At 41.8% G+C, this 12,571-nt stretch overlaps 1 long non-coding RNA gene across 3 annotated transcripts in view; it reads right to left on the bottom strand.

Annotated features, from left to right (window-relative positions):
* Positions 1-2,970, bottom strand: part of LOC121042443 (uncharacterized) — a 39,921-nt gene extending 36,951 nt beyond the window's left edge. For 2 of the 3 annotated variants that reach the window (XR_005796200.1, XR_005796199.1), the window contains exons 1-2: positions 2,845-2,970; positions 2,045-2,240 (exon numbers count right to left, since the gene is read on the bottom strand). This is a non-coding gene — a long non-coding RNA (uncharacterized LOC121042443). Of the gene's footprint in view, positions 1-1,796; positions 2,241-2,844 lie in introns of those variants that run through there. The other variant, XR_005796198.1, reaches the window with a different exon arrangement.
* Positions 2,971-12,571: the final 9,601 nt, after the last annotated feature.

Raw genomic sequence — 12,571 nt, 5'->3', positions numbered from 1 at the left:
TCTCTCTCTCTCTCTCTGCCCCTCTCCCACTCATGCTCTCTGTCTCTTACAGTAAATAAACGTCAAAAGATAAATCAATAAAGTGGCCAGTATCTTTACCAGCTACCTGGTGGAGCAGACCCAGGATGGCCACATCTTAATTTTAAAGAGACGTCAAAGACCCTGGTTTGTAGGGAAATCCAGATTTTAAAATGTGATCTGGAATTTTTAAAAATCAAATTTTAAAAAGAGTTAAACAAAATAGTTTGGTGGTCTGGATGAAGCCTGTGATTCACCAGTTTGAGCATCAGGCACCCTGCTGTGAGGTGTTGGGAATTCAAAGCCTTTTTTTGTTGTTTGTTTGTTTTAGAAAGATCTTGGATCTTGGGGTGCCTTGGTGGCTCAGTTGGTTAAGCATCCGACTTCAGCTCACATCATGATCTCATGATTTGTGAGTTCAAGCCCTGCGTCAGGCTCTGTGCTGACAGCTCAGAGCCTGGAGCCTGCTTAGGATTCTGGGTCTCCCTTTCTGCCCCTCCCCTGCTCTTGCTCAGAAATAAACCTTGAAATTTTTTTTAATTAAAAAAAAAAAAAAGAAAGATCTTCAATCTCAAGAAGTTTATGGACTAATACATTTAACATGACTAGGCACCCATGTCTATGTGTGCCCAGGGGAGATCAAGTCAGATGCAGGTTAGTGGGCAGGGAGGCTAGTCAGGAAATGATTCAGAAAGTAGGTATGCTGAGCTGTCTTCCTAGTTGAGCGACACAAGCAGAAACGTAGAGGAAGGAGGTCCAGTATCAGGTATCACCCTATGCTAAGGCATGGAGGCCACAAGCAACCTGAGCCTTTTGTTAAAGAAGCTGAGGTCGGGCAGAGGAGGCTTAAGAGGTTGGGGGAGGGGGAGGTCCTCCCCGTCAGACATGTCCAAGGCTGTGCAATGAAGAGGGAAGACAGAAGAGTTAAGACTGAACTCAAAAGTACATGAAAGCGAGTTGTCTGTTTGGCAGGTCTTAGACACATTTTCACGGTCTAGTGCAGCACGCAAATTCACTCAGCATCTGCTGGAAATTAGATGTAATTTCAAAGTAACCAGGAAGTAAGAATTCGAATTAAAATAGAAAACCTAACCCTCAGCATTAGGTAATATGCTTCTCCTGGCTTCCTACTTTTTAACTCATTATTATGTCTGTGTGAAAAGGCGGGCTGGTGAGGTGAAAATTTGAATCCAAGTAGACTCCTTGATTGGAAGAGCTGACCTGAGTGGTCTCTGTATCTCGTGTCAGGGTAAATATAAATCTAAAGAAATAAATTTCCCTAGTACAGAAGGGGTCTCTAAAGTCAAACATTTACTTTAGAAAATTTGTGATTGTAAATTCTCTGCCCCTTTGAGAGGCATGTAAACCTTTTTAAAAGCTAAATAAGCCTCTTGCCCTTTTTACAACCCGGGAATGACCTGGGAGCCATCTCTTTGAAATGTAATCACCAAGGAAGAGAGCATCCCTATTTCTGTGGCAGGGTAGGAGTCTAACTCAGGTTCCCCGTTCCAAGTTACAAACCTACCTCCTGTGATAAAGGTGTAAGTTTACTTTTTCCTTTGGATAATGCGAATTAGCTAATACCAATTTCCAGCTGCCAATTGCCAAGGTGAGTTCAAGATGAACTCTGTATGACAAATGGTGCCAAGTCCTCTTACTTAAAACTAGTTATTCTGAGAACAGGTATGTGATAGGGTGTATCTGCTTAGCTGTGCAAAAGGGTGAAATTTCTTTCTGTCCTTCCAGTCTCTCAATGGATTGATGTGATGCACGTCCTATTTCGGTTTAATGCTTTCTTTATTCAGTGATGAAACTGTTGTCTTTCTCTTCCACTTGTGCAAAGATTTCTTCGTGTTGGCAGAAGATTTTGTTTTTAATTTTATTTGCCCAACACCTGCCACCAAGGTTAGTTGAATTTGTGTCTTCCAGCTCGGGGTCTGGTAAGCGTCTAAACGCCCTGACTGATACAAGTGTGAAAAGTCTATTCACAACAAAGAGGAACATTATTTCAGGGAAAGAGACTTACACGCTTGTCCCCCCAAAAGTGCTGCAATTAGAAGACATCATGGACACCCTGCTGTGTTTTCGGAGGCAGTATGTGGCACAGCGGCAGCCTGGCGCAGGCTCTCCTTAGACTGCCTGGGCTGGACTCCGTTTCCCTCATTTACTAGCTGCGATGCTTCCGGCAGCTACTCGACCTCCTGGTGCCTTAGTTTCCCTACCTGTAAAACAGGAGAGAAAAGCTATCTCATAGTACCCGCCTCTTAGCACAGTGCTTGGCTAGTAAAAAAGCCTCAAAAATTAATTAGGATTATTTAGCAACATTATTCCAAGATTTGTTATAGACAGAAACGCCTCTGGGACGTAAAGATGAGTAAAACATAATTCCTATCCCCAGAGGTATTTACCATCTTAAAATAATGATAATGGTACCATGAGATTAATCTGGGTTTAACCTAACCTTTCAGGAAAAAGAAAAACAGAAAAATCAACAGGTATTCTTAAAGGAGAGCGGATACGGCCAGGGGGAATTACACTGATTGAGCTCCACTTAATTATATGGTCTTTAACATGGGGCGTCATAGACCGGTTTAAATTTGAAAACACTTCTTCCTCAGCTAGTGTAACAGGAAAAAACAGAATTCTTATCAAAAGAAACGAACATATCCCCAACTTTGAAGCCAAAAGACTAGGAGACCACGGCTCACACACCCTGAGGCGATCCCCGATTTTTCTCCCATCCAGACAACCTCAACAGAGAGGACTTTTGTAAAGTTCTAATTGTAAATAAAAATTGACAACAAACACTCTTAAGGCCAGGCATACAATTCTCGTTTTCCGCTAAGCTTAAGGGTGTTCAATTCGCTTTGTTCCGTGCGTATTAAAACAGAACTCGGAGGCCATCTTGGAAACAAAAGGGCTTTGGGGGCCGGGGGTAGAGGGGGCGGTATCCTGGCAACGGGAGGCGCGCGTTGCGCCGCGCAGCCGCACTCCGTCGCACCCTGCCCCCTGCCGCGTGGGCGGGGCTGTCCCGGCCGTGGAAAATTACCGCGGCTGCTCTTAAAGGCACCAGCTCATTTCGTACCCGAAGCCCCTGCGCTAGTGGCCCTTGTAAGCTAAAATGTGGAGTCTCCATTTTATCTTCCTAGAGGAAATAAATTCATTTCGCGGTCTATAGCACTAAATCTATAATTAGGCAAATAATATCGAAATGAATAAGCTTCCATATAACCAGGAAAAGGGGGGAAAACCCCAAACACCTGAAAGAAATATCGGCTCTGGTGCAAAGAGAGCCACTAAACACACGAGAACGGGAAGAAAGGAACAACTTTGGAGAAAAAGTTACATAGACTAGGCAACAAGTTTAAAAATGATTCGGCTCTGAAGCAAAGTAAACCTATTTTTGACAGATTAGAACACACTAAACCTTACAAAAAACAAGATAAACGTGTTTAAGAGGCAACAGGATGGGTTCAACGTGCATCAAAAATTTATCGTCTCTTTATAGATCAGTTTTTGCGGTAGAATAAATAATCTATGAGATTTTTCCTGGTTCTTAGTCGTCAAAGAACTTTCTTCATGTTCGAAACTCTTATGATGTACAAGTTAAGGGATAGGTTTATTACTGTCTTACTTCTCTGAAAGAACAAATAAATAACCTAATTCTCCTGGTTTTTGCAACGTAAACATCTAGGATATATTCTCCTACGCTCCGTGGCTCTAAATTTATTCCCCTTACCAAGCTATATTTACTAGAAGCCATCCTGGAAACATCCGGGTGAAAAAGAAATATTGGCCTTCCCCAAGTAAAGCTCTTGACGTATTGAATCTCTGTTCAATCCGTTTTAAAATATGAAAGATGGTCCTTCACTCTGTTCCTCCTCTGTTGGTTTGCTGGGTAATAGTTGTCTTTTCCTTTGTAAACTATCGGGCATACCCATTCACTCCTGTACCCAGACTCTGACTGCAGACGTCACTGTGTCAGAATGGATCCTTGAGAAATGTGAAGGTGATGTTCCAGGCTTATCGTGGCCCTGGCAAATGGATTTTCCACTCCAGGACTGAGCCATTTTCCTTATGCTTTTTTGCCTTATTAAGTCACATTATGTCGCCACCCCAAGCCCTTTTTAAACTGTCCCTTTTTCCCCTCCTAATGTAAATTCTGTCACATTCCAATCACCACTTCTTAGTAATTTGATGGACGTTTATGTTTTTTTTCAGAACTCACAGCTGTGATATTTGAGCACTAAGCATTTTTTTTTTTTTTTTTGCACGAGTTTAGACGCGTAGGACAACGTTTAGCCTGTAAGTTTCAAGTTGGGATGTTAAAGAAGAGAGGACACTTGTGACATTATCTTACTTTGTAGAACCACAGGGAAAGCTAATTACATGTAACAAAAAGGTGTGTGGTGTAGAGTTGTCAGTCGCTCGTAAGCTGTAGGGGAATGTGCTTTAATGTCAGGGGAAATGTTCCTTTGAAACAAAAATATGTGCAGGCGCTGCTAGTGTCTACATTTTTGGCCTATGAGATTTACCAGGGCTAAGAGACTGAAATCTGAAAATGCCCATGTCAGATGAGATGCTTTTTCTAACTCTTTACGGAGTCTTGCCATGGAAAGCCTGGTCTGTAATAATACTTCACGGCTGCTGAGCTGGCCAGTGAAGGTGCTAGTGCTTGGTAGTGTGGCTTCTACCCTTCCTCCACAGTGAAGTGGCGTTTTACAACCTGAACAGCTTTTGGAGGAGGTTGATAAAGGTTTCCAACCTCGGAGGGCAGCCCTGATGCCTCCTGTGGGCAGCCTGCTGTGCTGGGACATAATCTCTGTTTCGAGATGGAAAGTTCAAATGGAAACAGTCACATGGATTTTCCCTCTCAGATCCAATTCTACAATTAAGTGGCTAAGAGTCTAAATTACTATAAATTAGAATCTAACTCTGATGGTTTAAAATGAAGGAGTTTTGGAAGGAAGCAAAGTTTTTAAATATGTAAAAAAAAAAAATGAGTAAGCGAAGTTGGGAGATGTGGGTTGTTTATTTAACAAAGATGGTAAGACTGCATAGTTCACACAATCCTCAAAGAAGAATCAACCGGGTCTGAACACAGGAAGACAGGGTTTGGGAATTCGGCCTTTGTGGTAGGGTTGCCAGATAAAATACAGAATATCCAGTTACATTTGGATTTCTGATAAACAATGAATAATTTTTTTTTTAGTAGAAGTAATATTGGGGACATAATTATGCTAAAACTATTGTTGTTTCCTGAAAATTAAAATTTAACTGGGCAACTTGCATTTTTATTTGTTAAATCTGGCAATCTTACTTTTTTAAAAATTAATTTATTTATTTTGAGAGAGAGAGAGAGAGCGTGAGTGGGGGAGAGGCAGAGAAAGAGAGAATCCCAAGCAAACTCCACACTGTCAGCACAGAGCCCGATGTGGGGCTCAAACTCACTAAACCGTGAGATCACAACCTGAGCCGAAAAGCAAGAGTTGGATGCTTAACTGACTGAGCCACCCAGGTGCCCCTGGAAATCCTACTTTAAGGGACCTAAAAAGGACACATTTAATTAGGTTTCTCCATCTGCATTAGAGTGGTGATGACCACTGAAAGCTCCCGGTTCAAAATGCCAGGCTGAGGTGTGAAATATGACACACAGCATACGACTATGTTACCACAAATAAGTAACAGATGGCTATCACATGCAGCCCATCAAAATATCATGAGCACTTACTATTACCTTGTTCATTCATCCATTCATGCAACAATTATTTATTGAGTCCTTCGGTACATCAGGCATAAATTCCAGGACCAGTAAGATAAGCAAAAATAAAAATCCCTGTCTTAGAAGAGTCCTTATTTTTGTCAAGTGAACTACCATGGGAACTGATAATTGCAGTCAATGACTAGTGATCACAAGTTTGATAGATAGCCATGGGAACATCAAGTTTATCTGACTAAGGCAGAGGAAAAACAGCCAGGTTTCAAAGGGGAAATGTTTTTGGAAGATGGCTGGGCTCACCACTGTATCACCAACCCGAAAGAGGAAGGGACTTTGAAAGAGACTGAGCCAGGAAAGAAGGAAAGGACATTAGTAGAGGAATCTGCTTGCGCAAAGGCAAGAAGTGTGAAGAGACTGGATTAAAAAAAAAACAATCAAACACAACAGGACAAACCAACAATGGAAAAAACCGTGAGAATCAGGTGTAGCTGGAGCTACGGAGAGGGTTTGCTGGGAAAATCTGATAATATAGGGTGGGGCCAGATTATTAAGGTGAGTCTACAAGAGCTCAAACTCTCCTTTGGACAACCAGAATAGGATCAGGACAGTGGTGGGAGAGACCCATTGCTAGACTTTTTCAATTCACTCCAAAAAAAAAAAAAAAAGTGTGTGTGCATGTGTATCATCTCGGCCTGGATCTTTGGAACCTAAAAACGAATACAATATTGTGGTGCCTGGGTGGCTCAGTCGGTTAAGCATCTGACTTCAGCTTACGTCGTGATCTCTCGGTTCGTGAGTTCAAGCCTCACATCGGGCTCTGTGCTGACAGTGCAGAGCCTGCTTGGGATTCTCTCTTTCCCTCTCAGTCTCTCTCAAGATAAATAAATAAACTTAAAAAAATGAATACAATATCAATCCTACCTTCTACATGCTCTTGGTTTTCTAGGGAATCCAGTCTCTTAGGCAGTTAGATTCAATACAATGGGGTGAACTACATTCAAAACACCTGGGCAGATCAGGAAGTAGGAAGGAAGGAGAAATTGGCTGGGAAGGGAGGGAGTGGGCCAGCCAAGGCTTCCCAAAAGAACAGATGCTTGGAATTAAGGTATTTTTTTAATTTAAGGAAAATGTAATATTTTATAGAAATAGTCATTTTCCCAATGGAACAAAAGAAGATATACAGTGAAAAGAAAATCTTTCCTCACCCAGACCCTTGACTGCCCATCAGAGGCAACAACCACTATTACATTAATATAAATGTAATGTAAATATACCAGCCCTCTCTCTTCTTTTTAGACAAGTGGAGGTGTCTTCTACTCAGCTTTTTATATCTCGATTTTTTTAAATGTAACAATATATTTTGGAAATCAGTACTTGTGGATCTACTCACTTCTTTTTTATAGCCCTGTATGTCATTATAGGGATAAATCATAATTTTTATACCAGTGGTCTACAGGACATGTAGGATTTTACAATATTTTGTTTTGCTATCACAAATAGTATTTTTATATATTCTTTTTTTTTTTTCCACATGTGTGAGGCTACCTTTGGATGTATTCCTAGAAACAGAATTCCTGGATCCACAGGTTGATGCATTTAAATGTTGACGGTTTTTATAAAAATTGCCCTTCTAAGGAGTTACATTGATTTATACTTTCATCCTCACGATATTAAGGTTTGAGTTTTGATGAATGAGTAGGAGTTTGCCAGGCAGATAAAAGAGCTAAGGGCATATTTAAAGAGTGACACAAGGGACAGCAAGCTGCTCAGGGCACTAGGCAGGACGGCTGCAGACTGGTTAGGAAGCAATTGGTCAAAGGAGAATGAGGAACAGAGTGCAGGTAGAAGGTGGATTAAAGTAGAAGGATTAATAATCAGTGCCTTCTGCTAAGAGCTTATTTGTGCCAGGCACTGTGCTAAGCGCTATGTACTGCCCATCATTTACTTCTCACCACAAAGAAATAGAGAGCTCCAATTTACAGGGATGGAAGCTGAGGCTCAGAGATGTTACCCTGCTCAAGGTCACAGTTTGTAAATTCCACAGAACTAGAACCCAAATCCAGCTAAGCCATTAACCACTGCTCCATGGAGCCTTGAAAGAATGAGAACTTTAGAGCTATCTGATATGGGGGAGAGGAGATTTGGGGAGACTAGAAGGTAATAATGCATTAACAAAGCCCTGGCTCTGGTGGAACGTGCCCACAACTTGCCAGTACAGCAGTGTAGACTTTAGGGCCTAAAGTCTAGGACAAGAGACAACCTAGATTCCCTCTATTATTTCTGGCAGGGCTGACTTGAGGGGCTAGTTTACGAGACTTCTGCCTTTCAATGCTGAGCACTAACTGTACCTGAGAGTGAAATCTGGATGTTTTCAAGATTAAAGAATATTAAATAACTTTAAGTATTACAAAAATATATTTATTCTCCTTCTCCTCCTTCTTCCTACTCCCAGCCCCCTTCTTCGTTTATATCAGTAGCAGATTTTAAACTTCAATTCCATCGCTTCTCGGCCTTTTGGCTAAGATCAAGTGTAAACTTCAATTCCAAGGAGACAGGTTTCTAAGAGCTATAGAGCTCCCAAAAGCTGCTCAAAGTCCATGGTCCCTTAAAAGAACTAAAATGTAAAATATTCATCCATTTGCTGTCTTGGGTATCATCTATGAAACACAAATGATAAAATGAAAAAAATCTAGAGCTGCTTTTAAAAGGATTGGAGTGAAGGATTCTCTTACAACAGGTTTTAATTTCAGATACACAGTGCTGGTAGAACCAAAAAAAAAAAAAATCTTCACATGTTTGTTTATTGCTGTTTGTCTGCAGAATCAGACTATTGAGTAGCTGGTCTCAAAAACGATAGTCCTTAAGTAGAGATAAGCCTCTGCACTGGGGTACTGTCACCAAAAGGAAGACTTCTAGAACAATAATGATTGCCATGTATGGTAGTTCTTCAAGTCTCAAATGTTTGAATATTCTTAACAAACTTATTTATTCTAGGGCAATGGATCTTATTTCAAGTTTAGCAATTAGGATTTCATTTAAGGAGAGACTAGGGTTGTTTAATTTATTTATTTTTTGAGACTAGGGTTGTTTAAAGTATAGGGATGAATAGAACCGATATTGCCCCAGGAAAGAGCGTCACATTCTCTGAGATAATTCTGAGATGATCACAGAATGGCTGCTGATTGATATGTATCCTTTATGCATACATTTGTCTAATTCCTTTTTACTTCTCAGTATTCTCTAAAGGATTTTTAGAGAGAAGGATGTGGCAAACAGGTTAATTTTGGAAGAATGGTCTACACAGAATAGTTTCCTTTTATTTTTTTATAAAGTTTATTTATTTTGAGAGAGAGGGTGTGCACATGCACGTGGGGAAGAGGCAGAGAGAGACGGAGAGAGAATCCCAAGTAGGCGCCACACTCGGCCCACAGAGCCCGACATGGGGCTCTCAGGAAGCATGAGATCATGACCTGAGCCAGAATCAAGAGTTGGACGCTTAACCAACTGAGCCACCCAAGCACCCCCAGAATGGTTTCCTGGTAAGGAGTATCCCAGTATCATCACAGTGATCTACAGAAACCTTAGAACTACTGGGCTTGGTCATTTTGCTTCCAACAGAGGTGTTTTTCCTGTCCCCATGATTAAAGGTCTAGCAGTATAGCCACAACAAAACCACTGGAAACAATAAAATGATATATGATGGTTAGAGGCCTTTAAACTAAAACCTCATATTCCCTTAGTTCATTTATTCTATAACAAGAACTACAAAGTTGATATACTTGCCTCACAGTGGAAAGAAAACTTCAGCAATTAATTTCTTTTTGTGTCACATTTATACATAGAAATGAAGTAGTTCCAAGAAAAAGAGGTCTCTGTATTTTTAACAGTGAAAGGATGCCTTTTAAATGTTTAACCTAAACACTCATGTCTGGTACATATTTGACATGCATCCATATCAAAAACAATGTGCCAAGAATACATGATTTATAATCAAAACAAATAAATTAAGAAGAGAGCAATGAAAGCACAAGAGATGGGATTTGACCTTAGGTGGCAGGCTGATGCACAGTAATTAGAAGGCTCAAGATGGAATGCTATTAACGCCATAGTTTGGGGAGGCAATATGTACCAACTAATCTTAAAAGCTCAGATTCATTGTAAACCTTATTTCTCAAAATGTGAAAAGCTTTTTGTACATAAGTATTTGTTTCAATACTACTTACAAGAGCAAAAATTGGCAAACAAATTTGGAGTTCAATAGTAAGTAGTTAATGGTTAATTCATTTGATAGAATATTACACAGGCTCTAAAAATCATTAACATTCTAATTCGACCTAAGAAAATGTACATTATATGTGGCTAAATACAAACCACGAGTTGCAAAACTAGGGATGGTATTACTTTAAGACAAACCATTTGTTTAACAGTGGTTATACTTTGATAGTGGCATTCTGGGTGATTTTCTTTGTATTTTTCTGTACTTTTCCTGTTTTCTATTGAGCATAATTTGTTTTAGTAATATAAACTAAAGCAATATATATTTAAAAGGTACCAAATTGTACACACAACATAATCCCCCGAAAACAAACTTAAAATAAGTTTAAGTATCTCTTGATACTTAAGTATCTTGAATAAGTATCTCTGAATTATTGGAGTACAGATTCTTTTAGTTTTCTTCTAATTTTTTTTTTTTGTTAAAAAAAATCAAATTTGCTATAACATTTCATTCTAAAATTTAAAGTCCATTTTCTCCTTTTAACAGGAGGGCAGTGCTAATGAAATTCTTGGAGGCAAACAACTTAAGTCCTGAGGATACTAATTCTTGTGCACAGTGCTTTTTGCAGAAAAAAGTTGCCCAAGATCTGAATCATGTGTACAAAAGGAGACAAAATGGGGGTAATCACTGCAAAATACAAAGACTAAATGGGGCAGGCCCCTTTTGACCACATGCTTGCATTCTTTTCCCAGGCTGAAGGGAGAGAGGGTCCTTACCCCTTCAGGTGAAAGAATCCTTTGGAAACAGTCCAGCCCTTTTTTGCAAAATGATGGCCGCGTCTGCATTGAAACCTTGTAAGGCATGGATACAAAAAGCAGATGAAGGGAAATTCTTTCAAACGTTTGCTGGGGTCAGAAATCTGCACTTAAGCCTTAAGATAAAGGCCTCGAGCTTTCTTTTTCCCCTCTTGACCACATTATGCCCTTTCTAGTCTGTCACTTAATAGCGACGCAGTTTTGGTCACAGCGTAAGTGTTAAAAACCCCACCAGACCAAGAAAACCGTAAGGGCTCCTTCGTAAACAAAGTAATGTCTTCCCTGAGCTTTGTCACTGTAGCGTGCCCTCATTCAGGCCCTTCGTACATTCAGAAATTTTTACTAATTAAACCTCCCCAACCTTTGGGAGGCAAGTTTTATTATTTAAAAACAAACAACCCCGCCCTCCTCCCCCAAACAGTCTCATTTCGGGAGACTGGCTAAATGACCTCACAAATTACCGAGAATGAGCATCTCAAAGCAAGAGGACAAATTTATCAATCCGGCACCCGCCAAACCGTCACAATATTTCACAGACTTACTAAATGATCTCACAAATTTCCAAGAATGAGAGCATCTAAACGCAAATAAGGGGATAAATTTATAAATACAACTAAGGACAAGCGTCTCCTTTATTCTAAATATACCATCACAAGCAGCATGTCTTGTGTTAACTATTTTTACCCACACTGGCTCTTTTACGTCTCAATCTCATGTAAAATAAAACGCCGAGGAAGGAATATCGAGCCGGGGCAACTGTCCAGAAAGAGGCTGAATGGCTCGGTCTTCCAGCTCCAGAGCCACGCACAAGGGGAAGCTGCAGGCTTTTCTCTAAAAGCCAAGAACTAAGCGACTTCGCCTTCTTTATTTCCTGCAGTAATACACAACCACCCACATCTACATTTCTTTCTGAAAACATGACCAAGGTGGATGATAGAGAACAACAGGGCTTCGGCTTCTGCCACACATTCGGGGTGCAGGGCAGCTCCCGCGTACACACTGGGCACACTCATTCATACCACACTGGGACAGGGCGGGGAGGCCACTTTAAAGCCTAGATCCCTGAGGGTACCCCCCCCCCCAACAGGAGGGAGGTAGTTCTAACTGAACAAAGGCAGGAAACGGGCAATCAAAACTGCAGGAAAGAGAGGAGGGACTGCATTTCGAGCCAACTAGGACTCGTCCAGCTGGATCTGCCGCCCCTAACCTCGCCCTCAGGAAGAAAACGCCCCGAGAAAGGCGTTCCTGCTGTCCTAGTTTGTAGAGAGCAGCAAACGCAGGGGCAAAAAAAAAAAAAAAAAAAAAAAAAAAAAGCCCAACAAGCCCAAAAGCAAAAAGCCAAAACACCCACAAAAAACCGGGACTGTGACTGCGAAGCAGGTCGGGGACTGCAAGCGAATGCCCCGCAGTGACCTTGCGGGGAGGGCCGGGCCTGACAGCCTAACGCGGCTGCTCGTCCCCCAGCGCAGAACAGACACAGCCGACGCAGCCGGACAAAGGGACAGAACGCTTCTCCGCGCCCTACTCCACACGTCTGTTCTGTTCCACGAACGCCAATGCCCTTTATGGGACCCGACAGCTCAGGGGCGCCCGGTGGGCCCCGCCCCACGCCGCCGCCATCTTGTTGTTTTTTCCAGTTCCTCCCGGCCGCGCACGTGGCACGTCGCTGCGGAAGCCAAGGTGCCGCCCCACTTCCGGCCAGGCCGGTTCCAGCCGGCCGCGGCCCGCAGACGCGCGACTGCCCCCTGGCGGGCGGCCGCTCCGGGCCCCGCCCGCCCCCGCCGCCATTGCCTCCCTTGCCGG

Source organism: Herpailurus yagouaroundi, unplaced genomic scaffold (assembly GCF_014898765.1).
Source record: "Herpailurus yagouaroundi ecotype Mexico unplaced genomic scaffold, PumYag 185, whole genome shotgun sequence".
NCBI lineage: Eukaryota > Metazoa > Chordata > Mammalia > Carnivora > Felidae > Herpailurus > Herpailurus yagouaroundi.
This window is presented reverse-complemented; position numbering and strand designations above follow the sequence as displayed.